At 45.4% G+C, this 22,553-nt stretch overlaps 1 protein-coding gene and 1 pseudogene across 1 annotated transcript in view; both read left to right on the top strand.

Moving 5' to 3' along the window:
• Window positions 1–22,553, top strand: part of Galnt16 (polypeptide N-acetylgalactosaminyltransferase 16) — an 85,351-nt gene that overhangs the window by 24,660 nt on the left and 38,138 nt on the right. The gene's annotated exons all lie outside the window — the stretch shown is intronic.
• Window positions 17,508–17,819, top strand: LOC130882433 (U6 snRNA-associated Sm-like protein LSm7; annotated as a pseudogene).

The following is a 22,553-nucleotide window of genomic DNA, read 5'->3' as shown; positions in this document are numbered from 1 at the left end:
TGACCAGCTAATAAGCTGCAGGTGTCCCCCCATCTCCGCCACCCTAACATTGGGGGTCACATACTCACACATGACTACCCCAGAGTTTTACATGCGTGCTGGGGATCTGAACTCAGGTCTTCAACGCTTGTAGAGCAGGTGCTTCACCAACAGAGCTATCTCCTCAACCACTAGTAACTTTATTTTTAATATGTAAGAGCAAAGAATTCTATACTATATGTCCAGTTATTGAGGTTTGCTGTAGTTATTTCAGCTTCTTAAGTCTCTTGTTTATGGCCCTGGTCTCTGACTTTGCTACTTGGCAAAGTCATCTTCCGTGATCAGTTAATGTTAACATTAATTTTCCCACTTACTGAACACTTGCTCGCTGTGTGCCCAGCACTGGTCTTGTATCCTTTTCATATTTAGCTTCAAACTTTGAAATCATTGGATGGGATTGGTACTGTGTTCTCCCCTAGTTTTTAGCAGGGAGAAAAAAAAATCAAGGCTCAGAGAGGTTAAGCAACTTGCCTAATGTTAAACAGTTTGCAAGTGGAGGAAACAGGGCTTGAATTTGTACTGTGGTACTTCCCACTCCTAGTCACAAGCATCCTTTCTTTAGGAACCAGTCAATGGGCACAGGGGTCATGACTCAAGATCCACCTGGAGGCACACCGCCCCTGGGTTGGTGGGTGTGCTGTGCTGGCAGGATTCTCTCCTCACTGTGTGGCTCTTCCTCCTCTGAGGCATCTGAGAGGAGCGACCTGCGTCACCAGAGGATGTAGGGACTCCTCTGGTGCCAGTCGCTTGCAGCTTTCTCCACTCTGAACTGCAGAACAATTCCACAAGCGCTGAGCAGGGCGTCTGGTGGATTCCTTGCCCTTCCCTCTCCCTTACTTCTCAAGTTCCCCTCCTTGTCCCAGCCTCTTATCCACTTCAGGATGCCTTCCCCTGCTGTCCCTAAGCCAAATTGCCAGCAGGAGGTTCATGGCTGTTACCTAGAACAGCAGGCTGGCTGCTTGGTTGCTGTGGCAACAGCTATTGTAAGTCAGTGGTCCTTGTGGCAGAAGACAATTTAATAAACCAAATTCTGGGAGCCAGTGTGAAGATGCTGTAGAGGCTTTATCGGACACCTTGCTTGGCGAAGCACTGCAGCAGGCCTGCATGACGACAGAGCCAGCATGTATGTGGGAGGAAGGTGTCTGTGACACCTGGGGATAGGACTTTAGTCCAGCACACGTGACCCAGTTACAGGAGATCCAGATCCTAGGTTCTGGAAGAGCCAGAGAGCCTGAGACTTGCAGGGATGTGGCTGATGGCTGAAGCCCTGCCCTTCTGTTTTTCCCTAGGATGAACTAGCTTGTGTCTATGAGAGCAGCCTTTCCAGTGGGAACAAATGGGAAATTTGGGCAAAGCACAAAAGATGTCAGTGGAATTGAGCTGAGAGTGTAGAGCAGCTATCCTCCTGTGGTCTCAGGAGCTGGTGAGCCCTGGGGGAGCAGAGCCCTGTTTTTCTGACAAGGTGCTGTGGCTAGAAGAGCAAAACTCTTGGGAGAGAATTCTGTGTAGCGAGTGATGGTGGCACACACTGGTAACTCAAGCACCAGGGAGGTAGTGGCAAGAAGAGCATAATAAGTTCAGTGCCAGCCAGGACTACATAGCAAGACTCTGTTTCAAAAACGAAAATAATTCAGACCAGACATGGTAGTGCACGCTGTTAATCAGAGCCCTTGGGAGGCAGAGGCAGGCGGACCTCAGAGAATTTGAACCCAGTCTGGTTTATGTAGCAAATTAGAGGCCATCCAGGACCTCATAGTGATCCTCAAAATAATAAACAAACAAACAAACAAAACAACAATAGAAACAGCAAAAACAGAAGAAAAAGAAGAGGAGGGTAGTGAGAAAGGAGAGAAGTAGAGGAGGAGGAGGAGGAGGAGGAGGAGGAGGAGGAGGAGGAGGAGGAGGAGGAAGAGAAGAGGAGGAGGAGGAAGAGGAGGCAGTCTGTTTGCTAGGCCGTTTCCTTCCATTCTAGTCAGAAATTTGTTTTGGTGTGTTTGTTTTTTGTTTGCTTGTAGGTCTTGAGGCAGGATGCCGTGTATCCCAGTCTGGCTTTAAACTCCTTGTGTAGCCAAGGATGACCTTGAACTCATAATCTCCCTTCCTCTAGCACACCAGGTTTTTCCTGGGGCTGGCGAGCAAACTGAAGGCTTTGGGCCTGCCCGGCAAGCGCTGTGCCAACTGAGTGAGCCCCCAGCCCTCCAGTCAGTATGGGACTGAGTGGGCTTGGTGGCCATTATGTCACGAAGTCTTATTGATCCCCTCAAGGGGGAGGGACTGCCAGTCATTCACTGACCGCTTTGTTCAGGTCATACATGCAGAGGTCAAGGATCACCTTGTTCCATGTGAGGAACTGAGACTCAGGTTCACTGTTGTCCCGGCCAGGGCCCTAGCTTCACCTCTGCTCTACACAACCTCAGAAAGATTCTGCTGGGGCTGACGAGATGGCTCAGTGGGTCGAAGCGCTTGCTGTACCAGCCTGAGAACCTATTTAAATTCCCAGGACCAGTACTGCAAGGTGACAACCAACTCTCAAAAGTTGTCCTCTGCCCTCTACACATACAGGTGTATATAATATCAATAATAAATGTTTATTTTATTTCTGCATTTATTTAATTGCATGTGTGTATATGCATCCATGTGACACAGTACGGTACCCATGTAGTGGTCAGAGTACAGTCCATGGGAGTCAGTTCTTTCCTGCCACCGTGTGAGCCCTGGGTATCAAATTTCGGCCATTAGACTTGGTAGCAAGCACCTAAAATTTTATTTAAAATATTAAATTAAAATCTTCTGAGAATTGGATATGGTGATGCATGCCTATAATCTTAGTACTAGAGGAGACAGAGACAGGAGAACGAGGGGTTCACAGCCATGCTCAGCTGCATGTGAGTTCTGTGCTAGTCTGGGCTACATAGACCCCTGACTCAAAAGTAAACAAACAAAAACAACCACAGAACGAGAATGACCAAATCTCTGTCTGGGCTGGGGCAATGGCTCTGGGGATGAGTGTTGTCGAGCAAGCCTGAGGATCTGAGTTCAGATCCCCAGCACCATGTCTAACCGGGTATGGCAACGGCATGTCTCTGAGAGCAGACAAATTTTGGGGTGGGGTGGAGCTCGTTGTCCATCCAGTCTGGCCTTGATGGAACTCTGGGTTCCTCCAGGTTCAGTGAGAAATCCTGTCTCAATAGAATAAAGTGAAGGAGAGCCAAGGCAGGGGCCTGACTTCGGTGTCTACACATACGTCTCTGTGTTCCCCTTACAAACCTGCAGGAGGCCTGTCTTCAAAGACCCACAGCAGGGCCATACCTGCTTCTGTTTAACGAACAGCAATGTGCAAACCGTTGGAGATAGGATGATGTATCATGCGTGCTCACTTGTCTGTCTGCATGCCCCAATCAATGACCTCCTATTCTTGAGCTTTGGCACTGGACTGATAAACACAACCCCAAATCCTTCACCAAACAGACACAGGACAAGACCAGGCCAGGCAAATGCATAACTTGTTCCTTTCCACTACGTGGCCCAAGCAGCTACCCACCCTCTTCTTCAAACATGTGTCCAGCCCTGTGACTAACCCTCTCCTGGAGCGACCACTAAGTCCCCTTTCATGTGGGGCTGTCAGGCTCTAGTTTGTAGGTGGCGTCTGGAGGAGAGGGACCTCTCTCCTCTTAGGACCACAGGCATCCATGCCTGTTAGGCTTGCTCCGAGATGGCACAGTAAGTGGTCCAGAGGCAAAATGAAGCCGCAGGTTCCAGAAAAACAGACGTCCCATCTCTAGCCCCTAAGCAGCTACATTGTGCAGACTGCAGACTTTAGGGAGAGGTTTCATGCATTGCTGCCTGCTACCCCTCCTGTAGTCAGACACTTAATGGAAGAAGTTCATTAGAAAGCGAGCTAATCTTGGGTGGAGGAGACGGTTCAGCGGGTGAAAGCACTTGTTGCCTGGCCTGACTACCTGAGTTAGCTCCTGGGGACGGGCACGGTAGATGAAGAGAACTGACTCCTTCGCGTTGACCTTCCCCTGACCTATACATTTGCATCGTGGCACGTGCACCCACACAAATAAATAAATGCAATAAAAATCTTTAAGTGAAAAAAAAATCATTAGCTAGGATGAAACCTGTGTGTCTTCCTGGACACAGAACCGTTTAGTGAGTATTAATATATTTGCATTGTTGGAACTCGAACTTCTTGTCCTTGAGCTTCTTAGACAAGTATTCCACCACTGAGCTATATTCTCTGCTCTTTCTTCACATCATAAGAGGACCTCGTGTAAATTTCCCAGGTTGGCCTTGGACTCACTTTGTGGCTTAGGTAGATGTTGAACTTGTGATTCCCAGTCTAAGTCTGCTGTGTAGCTGGGAGTGCAGGACTGCACCAGCAGGCCCAGCAAGAGCTTTTCTATCTACAATATGTGCGCATGTGTACATACATAGGTGTGCATCTGGACCATCTCCACAAGCACACCTGTGTACATGCATATGAGCTCTGATACACGTCTATACCAGAGCCTGTGACTGTGTGAACACCTAGGCACACACGTGCCATCCGCTCACACTGCTTCACACACGAGGTCACGTCTGTACTGGCACACACATACAGACCCAAAAGTAGAGTCAGGGTGGGGTGAAGCCATGACCGTGGGTGAGGCATCACTCCAAGGAGCTCACGTGACATTCTCACCCTTCAGGAAAGCACGTCTGCATTTGCCTACCGTGGGGCACCTTGAGAACCAGCTGGAGTTATCTGAGAAATCCACACAGTATCTATCAGTCTGGGGTACATACTGAACATCTGGCTACTACTGCCAAGCTGCACCATCCTCCTGGCCCTCACCGGATATCCTCCCCAAGTCCCCAAAGTCTCTTTTGGCTTGTCAGCTGGCAAAGGACTTAGGGCCATTGGCCATAAACAACGCTGGTACCCAATACAGCTGATCGAGAAATTGTCAGCGTGGGCTACTAGACCGCTTGCAATTGAAGCCATACTCCTGGGCCTCTTTCCATTGCCCTCCCCATATCTTGAGCCACCGAAAGGCCCAGGTCGAGCGGAAGAAGAGGCCCCAGCTCTGGAGTGCCATGGAGTCCTGGTCTGGCACCTCTCTGTGGAGCCCGCCCCAGCAGTGATTTTGGAGGACCAGGTGTGCATTGCTTCCCTCCAGAACGTCTCTGTATTATTATTATTATTATTATTTTTAATATTTATTTATTTATTATGTATACAGTATTCTTCCTATGTGTATGCCTGAAGACCAGAAGAGGCCACCAGACCTCACTACAGATGGTTGTGAGCCACCATGTGGTTGCTGGGAATTGAACTCAGGACCTTTGGAAGAGCAGGCAATGCTCTTAACCGCTGAGCCATCTCTCCAGTCCCTGTATTATTATTATTAATTATTATTATTATTTTATTATTTTGGTTTTTCGAGACAGGGTTTCTGTAGCTTTGGAGCCTATCCTGGAACTAGCTCTTGTAGCCCAGGCTGGCCTCGAACTCACAGAGATCCACCTGCCTCTGCCTCCCCAGTTCTGGGATTAAAGGCGTGTGCCACCACTGCCCGGCCTCCGTAATACTTTCAAAGTGCCTGCTGGAAGCCAGGGCCACGGGAGTTGAGTTTGATTCTATCTCTGGCTTGGTCACTTTTCTCAAAGTTCCTATTTACCCAGTTTGGCCCTCATGGTACTAAACTGGGTCAGGGCCCCAGTAAGGGCCAGAGCTGTGGAAGTTCTCCAAGAATTCCAAACTTTGTCTCTGGTGAACTCCTTTGGTTATGTGGAATATATGGTTGCCTTTTCTTTTCTTTCTTTTTTTTTTTTTTAATTTTCTATTTCTTTTAAAAATTTATTTATTTTGCTTTTTAGATTGTGGTATAATCACATCATTTCCCTTTCCTTTTCCTCCCTCTCAGTCCTCCAATATATTCTTCCTTGGTCTATTTCAAATTCATGGCCTCTCTTTTCTTGTTTGTTGTTTTATATTGATTATCTTGGTTGTTGTTATATATGTATATGTATGTGAATTCATAAGTACAACCTTTCAGTACATATAACGTTACTTGTATGTATGTGTTTTCAGGACTGACCATCTGGTACTGGATAGCTAATCGGTGTGCTCTTCCCTGGGGAAGACTATTTCTCCCATTCTCAGCATTCCGTAGCTGTCTGTGGTCCATTGTCTAGAACCGAGGCCTCATGGTCTTTCTCCGTCCACTTTGGCATGTCTGCCCGTGTCATCCTCGCTCAGCTCAGGCTTAGGCAGTCATGTTGGTGACTTTACGGATGTAGCTTCTGACATTCCTAGGAGACACGGTCTCACAGCAAACCCTGGTCCTCTGGCTCTTACAGTCTGCCCAGCCCCTCTCCCACCATGTCCCCTGATCCCAAGGTACAGGAGTTATATTGGAGATGTATCTATTGGGATTGAGCGCCACAACTCTGCATTTTGATTGGTTGTGGTTTTCTGTAGTGGTCTCTGTCTGTTGCTAGGAGAAGTTTACTTGATGAGAGGTGAGGACTGCACTTACCCATGGGTATAAGTACTATGTTGTTGCTTTTAATAGGGCTTCAGAGGGGTCAGTAAGGTCTCAGGTAAAAGTGCTTGATACCAAGTTGGATGATCTAAGTTCTATCCTGGGGACCCATATGGTTTTTAAAAGGAAAGAACCAACTTTTTCTTGTTTCCTTTCCTTTCCTTTTCTTTTCTTTTTTGGTGGTTTTCAAGACAGGGTTTCTCTGTGTAACAGCCCTGGCTATCCTGGAATTCACAGAGACCAGGCTGACCTAGAATTCACAGAGATCCCCTGCCTTTGCCTCCCAAGTGCGAGGGTCAAAGGTGTGCTCCACCACACCCAGTGAGAGAACTGACTTTCAGAGTTGTCCTCTGACCTCCATATACATCCTTCTCCCACCCACAGAAATAAATAAATAAATAAATAAATAAATAAATACCATCAGGGTCTCATGCTCAGAGCATCCACAAACACAGGAAAACAAGTTGTTTTGCTCAGAGCAGCTTCAAGCAAGTTGTTTACAGGAAATTCAGGGTCTGGGGGTTCACAGCCCCCAACAGTTTACCAATTGAGTCTTTTCCCAGACTCCAAATACTAATTTTTAATATGACTTTTTCATATATGTGTGAAACAGTTTATTCTTTAAAATGGCAAAATGTTAAGATTTAAGAAAAGAGTGGTGGCAACTCAATATTTCTCATTCGGTATAAATTTCTGTGTGCTTGAAATACTTCTTGCTTTTGAAAGCATAAATGTGAGGCTGGAGAGACCGCTCAGTAGTTAGGAGCCCTTGCCACTCTCTCAGAAGACCCAGATTCAGTTCCCAGCATCCACCGGGCTCCGTGCAGCTGTCTGTTAGTCCAGTCCCAGGGAACCCGACGCCCTCTTCTGACCTCCAAGGGCTGCAGACTTGCGTATGGCACACAGACATACGTGCAGACGAATTCCCGTGCCCATTAAATAAGTAAGCCCAGTTTGGAAAGGTAGGTGGCTTGTCTTTGTACCCATACCATACCTGTATTGTTTTACAGCATCCTAGAATCAAAGTTGCTGGGTCAGAGGTCGTGAACATCTAAAAGCCTTTGGATACCTTTCAAAGCTGGCTTCCATCAAAGAGTGTGCTGTCAGAACTGCTTCCGAGAGCCCGATTCGCAGAGCGGGATAAACACACAAGAATCCATTACTAAAAGATGGCAATAACTTGCCATTCTGTTCCAGCAAGGCCCCAAGATGTGAGACTTCAAGGCTGCAAAGTTTGATCTACAGGGTCAAAGAAAGCCAAAAGAGTGGGGCCAAGAGAACCCCAAAGAGAGGGGCTGGTCAGCACAACAGCACCCGAATGCTTGGGGTTAGGGATCAGAGGTCAGAGAGATAAGAAATAGAGATAAGTCCGGTTTGATCCCATGCTTTTTCTGACCCAGGCCAGCTGGCCTTGGTGAGTTCCCGATAGAACATCCCCATTGTCTCAGTGTGTGGGTGCCCCCCTCGCGGTCCTGAGTTCATTGCTCGTGCTCTCTCTCCTTCTGCTCCTGGTTTGGACCTTGAGATTTCAGTCTAGTGCTCCAATGTGGGTCTTTGTATCTGTCTCCTTTCATCGCCTGATGAAGGTTACTGTTCAGGAGGATGCCTATATGTTTTTCTTTGGGTTCACCTTTTTATTTAGCTTCTCTAGGATCACGAATTCTAGGCTCAATGTCCTTTATTTATGGCTAGAAACCAAATATGAGTGAGTACATCCCATGTTCCTCTTTTTGGGTCTGGTTTACCTCACTCAGGATAGTGTTTTCTATTTCCGTCCATTTGTATGCAAAATTCAAGAAGTCATTGTTTTTTACTGCTGAGTAGTACTCTAATATGTATATATTCCATACTTTCTTCATCCATTCTTCCATTGAAGGGCATCTCGGTTGTTTCCACATTCTGGCTATTACAAACAATGCTGCTATGAACATAGTTGAGCATATACTTTTGTTGTATGATAAGGCATCTCTTGGGTATATTCCCAAGAGTGGTATTGCTGGGTCCAGAGGTAGGTTGATCCCGAATTTCCTGAGGAACCGCCACACTGCTTTCCAAAGTGGTTGCACAAGTTTGCATTCCCACCAGCAATGGATGAGTGTACCCCTTTCTCCACAACCGGACTTGCTAAACATAGCGGACAATGAGGACTACTGAGAACTCAAGAACAATGGCAATGGGATTTTGATCCTACTGCACGTATTGGCTTTGTGGGAGCCTAGGCAGTTTGGATACTCCTCTTACTAGACCAGGATGGAGGTGGATGGTCTTTGGACTTCCCACAGGGCAGGGAACCCTGATTACTCTTAGGGCTGACGAGGGAGGGGGACTTGATTGGGGGAGGGAAATGGGAGGTGGGGAGGAGGCAGAATTCTTTAATAAAGAAAGAAAGAAAGAAAGAAAGGAAGGAAGGAAGGAAGGAAGGAAGGAAGGAAGGAAGGAAGAAAGAAAGAAAGAAAGAAAGAAAGAAAGAAAGAAAGAAAGAAATAGAGATAAGAGAGGATGTTCCCAGGACCAGCTGAAAAAGTCATCTCTTCTATGGGTCACACAGCAAGGAGCTGTGAACCAGGCAAGCATCCTTTGCGATAAGCAGCCTTGGCCATCACAGTGTCTCCAAGGGCGACAGAAGCTGTAGAGGACCAAGTGCGAGAGAGTCTTGTTTTGTTTTTAGATAATATATTTACTTTTTTGGTGTGTGCAAACGTTTTGCCTGCTTGTGTTTGCATGTGCTGTGTGTGTGCCTGGGGCTCTTGGAAGTCCGAGGAGGGTGTTAGATTTCCTGATGCTGCGGTTATGCATGGCTGTGAGTCACCCACGTTGGTAGTAGGAGCTTCACCCAGGTCCTCTGCAAGAGCAGCCAGTGCTTTGAACTACTGAGCCATCTCTCCAGCCCCAAAGGGTTTTCCTTCCCTGACTTAAAAAATAAAAATTACACAGATAACATAAAAGGACATAAAATCACCCATAATTTTTTCCATCCTAACCAGTCACAGTTTTTATCTTTCATTAGGCTTTCCTGGTCAAGGTCTATAATTTTTATGTATCGGCAGCCATAGGAGCTTATGCAGCCCGTACCCTGCCCTGCGCCCTACTGTGGAGGTAGTTTCCTGTGCTGCCATAGAGTTTTCAGAGCTAATATCACTCGTAATGTTTTTCCTTGACAGAGGTAATAATTATTCATTAGGATAAATGAGAACATCCAGATAAGCAAACAGAATCATAGCCCACATATTAATTTGTAGCTTGTTTTCTCTCCCTATTTAACTGTGCATGGTGAACATCCTGCCATGGTAAAATTTTCATTTCTACATTATTTATTGATGAGATTTATGGTGCCCGGGATTGCACCCAGGGCCTTGCGCATGCTAAGCACACGCTCGGCGGTTGAGTTACATCGCCAGTCCTCTATGCGATTTGTAATAAACGCAGTGCCTTCTATTCAGAGGGAACCCCGTAGCTTTTTTTCCGGACTCTGTGACGATTGAACTTCATAAATGAAGGGACAGGGACCCAGAAAATTGAAGGAACTTCCAGTACATCACCTGCCAATGGATAGAAGATATAAGCCCTTTCATTTCAGTGATCATGTTTTCCACTTTCGAATTTATTTTTATTTGTGTGTGTATGTTCATTACTTTTCTATTGCTCTGATCAAGCACCATGAAAAAGTCCGCTTAGAGAAGGAAGGGTTTATTTGGGCTTAAAATGGCTGAGGGATAAAAGTCTATCATGGCAGGAAATGGTGGCAGCAGATGGCAGATACCGTGGCCGGAAATGAGAGCTTATATTTCAGACTCCAAGCAGGAAACAGAGAGAGCAAGTGGAAATGTCATGGATCTTTGGAAAGCTCAGAGTCTACCTGCAGTGACACACGTCCTCCAGCAAGGCCATCCCTCCTTAGCCCCCACCAAATGGCTGCACCAACTAGGGACTAAGTGTCCAAATGCTTGAGATTGTGGGAGCCAACTCTTGCCCTGTGTGTGCGTGTGTGTGTGCGTGTGTGTGTGTGTGTGTGTGTGATAGGTAAGTGTGCACACCCAGGCCTAAGGAGGACATAGGTATCCTGCTCTGTCACTCTCAACCTTATTTCTTTGAGACAGGGTCTCTCACTGAAGCTAGTGACTATAGCTAATAAGGGCCTGTGTCCCTTTACCCTGGTCTTACTGGGGTTGCCAGCACCTGTGTGACCACACTTGATTGGTTGGTTGGTATTTTACATGGGTGCAGGAAATTTGATGTCAGTTTTTCGTGCTTGAGCAATAAGCCTTTTTACTGAGCCATGGCCCTAGTCTTGTGTTTTCTCCTAAACGGATTTTACTTTAGTAAAAACAAAGAAGTAAACACGTGGGTGGGGCCTGAAAGATGGCTCAGGCGACAAGGGTGGGCATGGCTGTTTTTGCAGAGGACCTGAGCTGGGTTCCCAGCCCCTGGTTTAAGCAGCTTAGAACTGCTTGTCACTCCAGCTCTAGGGAGATCTGTTGCACTCGGTGTACACAGACAGCACACATACATATAATTAAAAAAATAAAGTTTTAAAGGTTAATGTGGAATCTACCCTCTCAAGAGAATTTGAAGTGCACAGCACCTTTATCACTGACTGTGGGCTCAGAGTGGGAAGCAGTTCCTTATAGCTTGCTCATCTTGCCTCACTCAAACTGTGTGTCTGTCTGTGTGTTAATTCCCCCACTTCTCCATACACAGTCCTGGAACCATGCTTTGACATCTCATTGCCAAAAAAATTGACTCTATGTGAGATGTTTTGTGTAAGTGGAAGGATGTAGTATTTTGCGTGGTGTGTATGCGATTGGCTTATTCACGGAGCAATGCCCTCAAGGTCCATCCTGAATGATGCTCAGTTGCGCATTTCCTATTTCCATCCATTTATCTGTGGGTGCTCACCTCCACCTCTTGGCCGCTGCGCACCCTGCTGGAATGAACGTCAGGTGCCGCTCTCAGTGAAGATCTGATTCCAATGTCTTTCTGTGCTAAGCACTCTTCTCGACAGCAGATATGGTGGGTGGTTGCCAGGTAATCTGTGTAGTTGGCAGGACACAACTTACTTACTTTTCCCTGCTGTTGTTACCTAGGTTGTTTTCTGGTTTTCATTTCTATAAATAAGGCTTTTTTGTACCTAATTTTTTTCAGTGATTTGAATTGTGATTTAAAAAAATAGGAACCAGGCATGGTAGTTTGTTATATCTGCAATCCTAGGACTCGAGAGGTGAAGACTGGAGGATCTCAAGTTCAAGGCCAGCTGCCAATAACACAACAAGATCCTGTCATAAAACAATGGAATATAGGACCCTTCGGAGCGGGAAGTTGCCTCCGAGTCCTTGCCTCGCTCTGCTCGCTTGTGGGAAACCTGGAGCTTAATCCCTGGCATTAAAACCAAAAACATCCCAGAAACCATCCAGCTAAGAGGACGCATTTATGCCTGTCACTCCCTCTTTCCAAGGTTCAAGCTAAATCTTCTGGGCATCTAGGATATACGTGGTCTGGGACACTCTGCTGTGACAGGAGAAGGTAGTGATAGAACGAAATGGAGAAGGCACGCACTGAGAAGGACTTAGCACTAGAAACGCACCGCCAGGCTTTCCAAAGGGTGTCGGTTCAGTATCTGTTCCTGGTGGCTTTAAAACAGAGCGGCAGCTGAAGGTGATAGGAGAAGAAGAAAAGCACTTCTCACCGTCCTAGGCAGTGTCACTCTCCACAGGGGACCTTCTACCACAATAACACACGTTTCTGTCCCCCTGGACCCTAAGCCAACAATTCTTCCCAGCTCCTGCACCTGGCAGGGGCCACGTAGAGTGGGGCTCGTGTGCCCAGAGATCATTCGTTGTCTTATTTCCTGTCCAAAGCTCAAGACCCTTTGAGGGACCGTCCTGGACACATCAGAGCTGCTGGAGACTTCCCAGGCCACTGGGCACAGTGAGCACATTCCATGTATAACATGTCTGGGTGCCTGTCTGGGCAATGTCAGGCACTAAAGTAGGTCACATGCGGAGAAAGTCTGGATGCCTCAGTGACCTTCCTCATAGACCAGGCCTGGTGTTCTGTTTACTCCTGAACTGCAATAAAAATGCACGAAATGATAATGAGTGGCAGCTATTATGGATCGCTTAATGATCTAGGTGGCAGAACCTTCCAGATTTGTCTGCTCAAAGCCTTCCTGTGGACTCCAGGCTGAGATTCCACTGAAGGGCTTCACACGCACGTACACACACACACACACACACACACACATACACCACACACACACACACACACACACACACCCCAGGCAGTATCGTTACCACCTTCTTCAGCTGTGGAACTTAGTAACCCAGCCTGCAGAATTGTTTGTGGGCCAGCCTGAGAGTCTTGACTGACAGCCCTTTTCAGCTCTCCTTGGTTTGTGCACAACCTCTGGCTGGGTCACTAAGTTAAACATTCCATAGCAGAAGTATTGCAAAAGGTGATTAAAAAAAAAACATTTAATATGGACAAAAAGAGGCACCAATCACCCATTTGTCTAAGTGCCAATCTCATCAGGCCTGGTGACCAGCATCTTCACTACAGGCAAGGCTCATGACAGTTGACTGGGATTCCTTCTCAATTCCTCTTGCTCTGATGATGATGATATTACTACTATTTATTAACAAACTTCACCTGAACATACTTATATGTCACAGAGAGATGCTATTGTTACCAGTGGTAGGAGTCTGGGCTGGGTGTTTCTTGGCCTCTTATTCAAGGAATTCAAATAAAGGCACACACAGATTGCAAAAGTAGCCAGGCAACTTTACTCAAGCTAAATGATAGCACAGGTCAGAAAATAAGACTGTAGGGGTGCTGGCAGACCTGAGAGAAGATATTTAAGAAACACGTTATTGTTTGGGGCCTCCTGTTATGAGATCTAAAAAGAGAGTGGGACTTTGGCTGCTAAGGGGGCTAGCCTGGGCGGCTCCGTTGTGATTAAGAAACTTGGATTATAGAAGCATTTGCTCACTGTGCCTGTCCCTTCCAACATGTTTCCTGTTTTAATCATATGCACACCCAGCTATTCATAGGCATGAGATGGTAAATAGGGGACTCATTCAGAGGACAGTTTGCCTCTGTCCTCAAACCAGACTAGGCCATTGGGACCATTGGTCATGGTTCCCTAATGTTATTTGAATAGAAACAGGGTGTTATCAAAGGTTTGCTAAGGGGAATAACTCACTTTCATTATTTAGAGTAAGCATATGAACAGTCCGGTGCAGGTCAGAGTCCTGGATTGTTAACACAATCCAGTGGGAGTGGGGTATGTGCGTAGCCAAGTAAAACAGAGTCCCAGGCAGCTGAACTATTCCCCATGCCTGCCTGTCTCACTATGATTGTGCTTGCTTGCTTTTTCAAGATAGGATTTCTCTGTGTAGCACTGACTGTCCTGGAACTAGCTCTGTAGACCAGACTAGCCTCAGACTCACAGAGATCTGCCTGCCTCTGCCTCCCAAGTGCTGGGATTAAAGGCGTGCATCACCACTGCCCAGCCTCACTATCATTTTTTAATACCATGACCAAACCAAGCTATTAATCCACCTATCAGCCCCATTATTTGATGAGAACACTAGGGATTCACCCTCGCAGTGACACTGAGACACACAGTCCTCAGCTCTTAGCTGTATCTATCTTCCTAAAGGGCAGCTCAAAAAAGAAAAAGAAAAAGAAAAGAAATAAAAGAAAGAAAGAAAAAAATCAGACTTCTTTTTTCCCCATGAAGCTTTGTACCTTTTGAGTACCATCTCCTTGTCACCCACCTCCAGCAGATTGTTCCCCGCTTCTATCCAGGTTGTTACAAGTGATGGAATTTCCTCCTTCATAAAAACTGAATGACATTCCATTGCACACGTGTGCCACGGTGTCCCCATCCATTGCTGGACACAGGTTGATTCAACAGCCTTGCCAGTGTGGATAGACATGGCCGCAGTGAATGTGGCGTGCAGACACGTCACGCCAGCCTTCGTCTCAGTTTCAGGTAGGCTTCAGAAGTCAGCGACCAACGACCAATGAGTCCACCTGCAACCCCGCACCCACCCCCACTGAGGTTCAGTCACCATGAGTTGCTCCCCTGCCTTGCCTTCCTCCTCTGATCTAGGACATCTGAGCAGCTTCTCTGACAAGCACCCTTGTCCATAGGTGTAGCATCTGAAGAGGCATGGCTCATATCTTATCAGTTTATTCAAGACTCCAAGAATAGAGCTGTTGATGGCAATGCTGACTAGTTCTGTCTTTATATTAGGTAGAGGAGAGTTACCTAAAGGGGGCCGGTGAGATGCGATCTGTGGGTAAAGGTACCTGCTCTTGGCCTGATGGCCTGAGCTGGATCTCTAGGAGCAGTGTGCTGAGGGGAGACCTGACTCCTGAGAAGTTGCCTCTGTCCTCTACCCCTGCATATAACATGCATGGACTCAAACATAAACAAATTAGAAAGAGCAGAGCTAAGGATTTTGTTTTGAGATGGGCTGTGCAGCCAAAGCTGGGTTTAAATTCTCTAGCCTCTTGCCTCTTTAAGTACTAGGATTAAGGCATGTCCTACCAGGCTCAGCCTAAGATGCATTAAAAAATTGTGAAAGAATAAGTTTTTGAATCATATGTAGCATTAAGAAAAGGAGAAGGACTGGGTGGTGGTGGTGCCACCTTTAATCCTAGCACTTGGGAGGCAGAGGCAGGTGGATCTCTCTGAGTTTGAGGCTAGCCTGGTCTACAGAGTGAGTTCCAGCACAGCCAGGGCTACACAGAGAAACCCTGTCTCAAAAACAAAACAACAACAAAAAAGAAAAAAAGGAAGAAAGAGAAAGAAAGAAAAAGAGAAGGGGCCAGGCAGTGGTAGTGCATGCCTTTAATCCCAGCACTTCAGAGGTAGAAACAGGCAGATCTCTTGAGTTCAAGACCAGCTTCATCTTTAGAGTGAGTTCCAGGACACCAGAGCTACACAGAGAAACCCTGTCTCAAAAAATCAAAAGAAGAAGCTGGGCGGTGGTGGTGCATGCCTTTAATTCCAGCACTCTGGGAGGCAGAGGCAGGCAGATCTCTGTGAGTTCCAGGCCAGCAGCCTAGTCTACAAGAGTTAGTTTTAGGACAGGCTCCAAAGCTACAGTGAAATTCTGTCTTGAAAAACCAAAATAAATAAATAAATAAAATAAAAAGAAGAAAAAGAGAAGGAGGAGAAGGAGGAGGAGGATAAAGAGAGGAGGAGGAGGAGGAGGAGGAGGAGGAGGAGGAGGAGGAGAAGAAGAAGAAGAAGAAGAAGAAGAAGAAGAAGAAGAAGAAGAAGAAGAAGAAGAAGAAGAAGAAGAAGAAGAAGAAGAAGAAGAAATGCTTATGTGTGTACATGAAACCATCATATAAAAGAAACAGGCGCAGCTCTTCAATTTGTACTCTCAGTACTGTGTTGTCTGCAGAGGTCGTGAACCTGGCAGTCTGGCCTGCACTTTCCAGGCAGACCTGTGCCTTTGCAAACACATAGGCTTCTGAACTGTTTCTCTGAAATGAATCATGCCATAGGCTCCCACTCCAAGCCTCCTATGGCTCATTAGCATTCTTAGCATTTTCTGTTACGACCGACTCTATGATTGCTAAACTAGTACACTGCATATCCTAGTCAGTTTAATTGCAGACTTCAAAGCCTGGAGATGTTAGGTGACCAGATCCCCTAAAGCAAAGCAAATGATAATTTAGGGGCTGCCTCTGAGAGCACAGGTGTTACCCGGGACTGTTTCCCAGGAAAGCAGGTGTGTTTTTACCTAAAAATGGAATTTCTGTTAAGTCAAAATTTTAAAACGCTAAGGTTGCCAAACAGCTTTTTAATCGCAGTCATACCAATTAATAACCCGCCAACGTAGGAGTACTCCTGTTTCTCCAGGCTGTCAAAATCCCAATTGTTGATAATTATCCTTCAACTTCCTCAGATGAGTTAGCAAGAAATTATGTCTGGTTTTACTTTGTACTTCTTTAATAATCAATGAGTTTAAACTTCTTTTCATTTATAATTAGCTATTTAAGTTCATTTTTTGATTTTCATATCTTTTACATCCATTTCTTTTGAATTACATGTTTTGTTTTACTTTTGAGACAGGGTCTCATATAGCCCAGGCTATCCTCAAACTTTCTATGTAGCTAGATCTTGAACTCTGATCTTCCTGCCTCTACCTCCCATCTTTTGTATTTTTGGTCCTTTCTCATTGACCCATAAGAGGTCTTTTTATATTTAAGAAATTAGTCTTGGACTGAGAGAAACAATTAATAAACCGGACCTCCTGAAATTGAGAAGCTTCTGTAAAGCAAAGGACACGGTCAATAAGACAAAATGACAGCCTACAGAATGGGAAAAAATCTTCATCAACCCCACATCGGACAGAGGGCTGATCTCCAAAATATACAAAGAACTCAAGAAATTGGTCGTCAAAAGAACAAATAATCCAATAAAAAAATGGGTACAGACCTAAACAGAGAACTCTCAACAGAGGAATCTAAAATGACTTAAAGACACTTAAGGAAATGCTCAACATCATTAGTCATCAGAGAAATGCAAATCAAAACAACTCTGAGATTCCATCTTATACCTGTCAGAATGGCCAAGATAAAAAAACACTGATAACAATTTATGCTGGAGAGGTTGTGGGGTAAAGCGAACACTGCTGCATTGCTGGTGGGAGTGCAAGCTGGTACAGCCACTTTGGATATCAGTATGGCGATTTCTCAGAAAATTAGGAAACAACCTACCTCAATACCCAGCAATACCACTTTTTGGGTATATACCCAAAGGATGCTCAATCATAACATAAGGACATGTGCTCAGCTATGTTCAAAGCAACATTATTTACCATAGCCAGAACCTGGAAATAACCTAAATGCCCCTTGACCAAAGACTGGATAAAGATGTGGTATGGCCTTCACAGAGCGGTGCGCGGCGGCAAGATGGCAGACAAAGAGAAAAAGAAGAAAGAAAGCATCTTGGACTTGTCTAAGTACATTGACAAGACCATCCGAGTAAAGTTCCGGGGTAGCCGGGTAGCCAGCGGGATCCTGAAAGGGTTTGACCCACTGTTCAACCTGGTGCTGGACAGAACCATCGAGTACATGTGAGACCCCAATGACCAGTACAAGCTGACGGAGGACACATGGCAGCTGGGGCTCGTGGTGTGCCGCGGCACCTCGGTGGTGCTTATCTGCCCACAGGTCGGCATGGAGGCCATCCCCAACGCATTCGTGCAGCAGCAGGATGCTTAGCAGGCGGGGGACAGCCTCACCCTGGGGCCCTCCCTTCCTGTGTGAACTTCCATTTGGTGTTTTGGTTTCTGTTTTTCTATTTTGTTTCGCTTTTTTAGTAAAATTGCCCACTTGAGCAGAAGAAGAAGAAGAAGAAGAAGAAGAAGAAGAAGAAGAAGAAGAAGAAGAAGAAGAAGAAGAAGAAGAAGAAGAAGAAGAAGAAGAAGAAGAAGAAGAAGCAGCAGCAGCAGAAGCAGAAGCAGAACAACAACAACATTTACACAATGGAGTACTACACAGCAGAAAAAAATAATGACATCTTGAAATTTGCAGGCAAATGAATGGATCTAGAAAACATCATATTGAGTGAGGTAATCCAGACCCAGAAAGACAAATGTCATATGTACTCACTCATAAGTGACTTTTAGACATAAAGCCAAGACAAACCAGAATACAATTCACAATCCCAGAGAACCTAGACAACAATGAAGACTCTAATATGGATCTAATCTACATGGAAAGTAGAAAAAGAGAAGATCTCCTGAGTAAATTGGGAGCATGGGGACCATGGGATAGGATAGAAGGGGAAGGGAGAAGAAAGGAGGGGAACAGAGAAATATATATAGCTCAATAAAAACAATTAAAAAAAGAAATTAGTCTTGAACTAAGAGCTGGCTCAGAGGCTAAGAGCAGGAAATGCTCCTGCAGGGGCCTCAGTTGGGTTCCCATCCATCCCTCACATCCAGCAGCTGTGACCCCAGATCCAGGTTGATCTTTGTTCCCCTATTCCCCTCCCCTACTCCTCCCCACAAAATTAAGAATACATTTTTAGAAAAGAAACTTAGGTCTCTTTCCTTTGATCATTTGGCTAATATTTTCTTTTCACAGTGTGTGTTGTATTTGACTTTGAGACATTTTTGTTTTATTAAAAATGTTGAGTCTTTCATGCAGTATCTTTCTTTTTCCTTTTTCTTTCTTTACAGCATTTGGTCTTTATGGCAAGATTGGAGAGGAAGAAAAATTGTGAAGGTTTTTTTCCTTTATATTTTGTATTTCTTTTTCAATTATAAATCTGTGAGCCTCCTGGCAGTCTTTTAAGAAGTGAGCTCAGCTTTATTGATTCTGCTCTGTCTAGTCAGTTTTCCGACACTGACAACTGATTAGCCATCCCTCAAGTGGAGTGTGAAGGTGCAGCTCAGTCTACTGTCAACTCTCCGAGTGTCCTTCCTTCCTTCCTTCCTTCCTTCCTTCCTTCCTTCCTTCCTTCCTTCCTTCCTTCCTTCCTTCCTTCCTTCCTTTCTTATTTTCTGGTGTGTGTGGAGATAAGTGAAGGAAAAATTTTATTTTTCATTTTTTAAATTTATTCTTTGGAATTTTCATACGTAGATACAGTGTGTCTTAATCAAGTCCATCCCTAGCTCTCCGTTCCAACTCTTGCTAAGCCCCTCCCAGCACAGTTTGTCAACTATTTTTGACCTGCCCATGTCTTCAGTTGCTTTGCTTGGTCATACCAGGAATCTTACTGTATAAAGGCCATAATCTCATAACGTCTTTAATCTTTGACGGGTTTATTTGCTCATCTTCATTTTTTTTTCAAATTTCCCTATTTCTCCCCACTCTCAACATGGCTGCCACAGAATCCCTGTGGCATTGGATTTGTTTCCAATGTCAAGAAGGATTTCTGTCTTTTCATTCCTGTGTCTTTCAAGAGTAAACTGTGTCTGCCCTTTCAGGTCAGAGTAAACACAGGCTAGTTATCCATAAAGGACACTGTCTAGCTGCATAGCAGCAGTGACGCCTCCGTAGCCATCCGTACCTTGTGTGTGCATCTGTGACATCCTGTGACCAGGACATTTAAATGTTCTATTTTTTTTGTTGACTGAAACCACACTGTGATGTGTCCCAGAAGAAATAAAAAGGTTCTTCTGTCTGTAAAGAACAAATATTCATTATTTTCCTGTTTCCAGATTTTACCTCTCATTGTTCTTAGGATGAAATGCTGGGCTGCAGGCCAGACAGGGTTGTGATATGCCAATCCCTGGTGCTCCTGGGGGTATAGGTCTAGCAGCTATAGAAGAACGCCACAGGCCAGGCAGCATAGAAACAGCAGAAATTCACTTCCCAGTGTTTTGAAGGCAGGTGTAAAGATCAAGGCTTAGTCTCACCAGTGCTACCGTCGTTTGCCCCCACGAAGGCACATTGTAGCCACATGCTTCCCACGGGTAGTGCTCTGTCCTCATGGTGGAGGTGGAAGTGCCAAAGGAGGTGAATTCCTTCTGAAGTCTCTATTACCAGAGCGTCAGTCCACTCCCAAGGGCTTAATCTCCTCCTTGTAGGCTGCACTTCTTAACCCCAGCGCAGTGGCCATGCAGGTTCAGCCTTCAAACCATGGCAGACCCACACGAGGCAGACTATGTCCCAAGTTCTCCTTCTCTTCTCTTTTCCTTTTCTTTTCTTTCTTTCCTTTTTCTAGACAGGGTTTCTTTCTATAACCCTGGCTGACCTGGAACTCACTCTGTAGATCAGGCTGACCTGGAGCTCAGAGAGCCACCTGCCTCTGCCTCCCGAGCACTGGGATAAAAGGCGTGCGTCATTGCTGCCCAGCTTTTTTTTTTTTTTTTTTTTTTTTTTTTTTTTTTTTTGGGTAAGTTTTCTCTGAAACTTTGGAGCCTGTCCTGGAACTAGCTTTTGTAGACCAGACTGGCCTCGAACTCACAGAGACCTGTCTGCCTCTGCTTCTCAAATGCTGGGATTAAAGGTGTGCGCCACTACCACCCAGCTCCCTCTCCTTTTCTTAATGCTACATCTGATTCAAAAAGTCTATCCTTAGGCTGGGCGGTGGTGGCGCACGCCTTTAATCCCAGCACTCAGGACGCAGAGGCAGGTGGATCTCTGTGAGTTCGAGGCCAGCCTGGTCTACAAGAGCTAGTTCCAGGACAGGAACCAAAAGCTACAGAGAAACCCTGTCTTGAGAATCAAAAAAAAAAAAAAAAAGTCTGTCTTTATGTTCCATCATATGTGTATGTGTGTATGCATATATATATATGTGTGTGTGTGTGTGTATTATGTGTGTATGTATGTATATATGTATCTATCTATCTATCTATCTGTCTATCTCCTAATATCTCAATAGTTACAGACCACATAAGTTTATATCTTGACCCACAATGCCAGTAAGGCACCAATCAATCACTAGTCTGATGTCTCTGTCTTTGTTTTATCTTGTCTCCTTTCTTCCTCGTTGCATTTGTATGCACATGTGCTGTGAGTTCATATGTGTACGTGTGTCCTCCTGTGTGTAGGCACATGTATGTGTCCATAGAGACCTGAACTTGATGCTTAATGTCTCCCTTGATCACTTTCCTTTTTATTTAGTGAAGTGAGGTCTCTTGCTGAACCTGAGCTTATGGATTCTGGCTAGTCTAACTAATCAGTCTGCCCGGGGTCCCCTGTCTCTGACTCCAAGTGCTTGGATTACAGGTAGCACTGGTTCTGGAGATTTGTACTCGAGTCCTCATGCTTTCATGGCAAGTACTTTATCCACTGAGCCATCTCCCCAGCCCTGAGCTGTCTTTGTTCTGAAGAATGTTATAAACTGAGACAATTGGCTGCTGATCGGGACTATCGCTAAGTTCTAGTTGGTTGAATTTGATCCTGTCTCAGCTAAGATTGGTCTTCAGTGGGACAGGAGATTGCCACCACTATTGCAAGGCTAATACTGTTACGTGTTCTGTGATCCATTATAGCTTTTCTCTTTTTAATTAATATCCGACTGACCCAAGTTCAACGACTTCAGACTGAGAAGTACCTAGAGGGCAAGGTCACTGTATAGACCTTGACACTTTGCTCTTGTGACTAAAACTTATAAACAGATGTTTCTCTGTCCTGCCCCATCCTGTAGCTGCTTCCAAATAATTATTAATGCTAAACCAATAGCTCAGGCTTATTACTAGCTAACTCTTACATTTAAATTAACCCATATTTCTATCTCTGTATTGCCACACAGCTCAAGGCTTGTTATCTCATTTTCTGCACATCTGACTTATTCAGTGGCTACCAAGCATCTCTCTTGACTCTGCCCCTCCTCATCTGAGTTTTGAGTTTGATTGTTTTGCCTAGTCTTTTTTTTTTTTTTTTTGGTTTTTTGAGACAGGGTTTCTCTGTGGCTTTGGAGCCTGTCCTGGAACTAGCTCTGTAGACCAGGCAGGTTTCGAACTCACAGAGATCCACCTGCCTCTGCCTCCCGAGTGCTGGGGTTAAAGGCGTGCGCCACCATCGCCCGGCTTGTTTTGCCTAGTCTTATCCTGCCTGACTTGGTCAAACAGCTTTTATTATTAGCCAATGAGAAGGGTACATATTCACAGTGTACAGAAAGATCATTCCACAGCAAAACTGAAGAGAGGCTGGATCATTTCTTAAGTTAGCCTGTAGCCAAGGATTATCAGAATTCTGAGGGTGTCCCTGCCTGGAAAGAGTCAAGAGGGCCCAAAATGGTCCAGAAAATTCCAACTATGTGCTATTTTGGTTTAAATAACACAGACTCTTGCATTTTTCCTTATGTTTCTTTTTTTTTTTTTTTTCTCATGTTCTTTTGAACCATAAGCAAAGAAGTGCTTCCAAGACCATGTGCAGGCCAAGAGTGACAGCACTGGGCATGTCCCTGTGTGAGCCCCAGTCTGAAGCCCTGATCGTTAGCCAAGGAGGAAGGCAGCCAGGGGCCTGCCTCAGAGCTGAGAGCCCCAACATTGGAAGGGG

This window comes from Chionomys nivalis, chromosome 10 (genome assembly GCF_950005125.1).
Source record: "Chionomys nivalis chromosome 10, mChiNiv1.1, whole genome shotgun sequence".
Classification (NCBI taxonomy): domain Eukaryota; kingdom Metazoa; phylum Chordata; class Mammalia; order Rodentia; family Cricetidae; genus Chionomys; species Chionomys nivalis.
The sequence above is the reverse complement of the archived record's forward strand: the minus strand, read 5'-3'. Positions and strand labels throughout refer to the sequence as shown.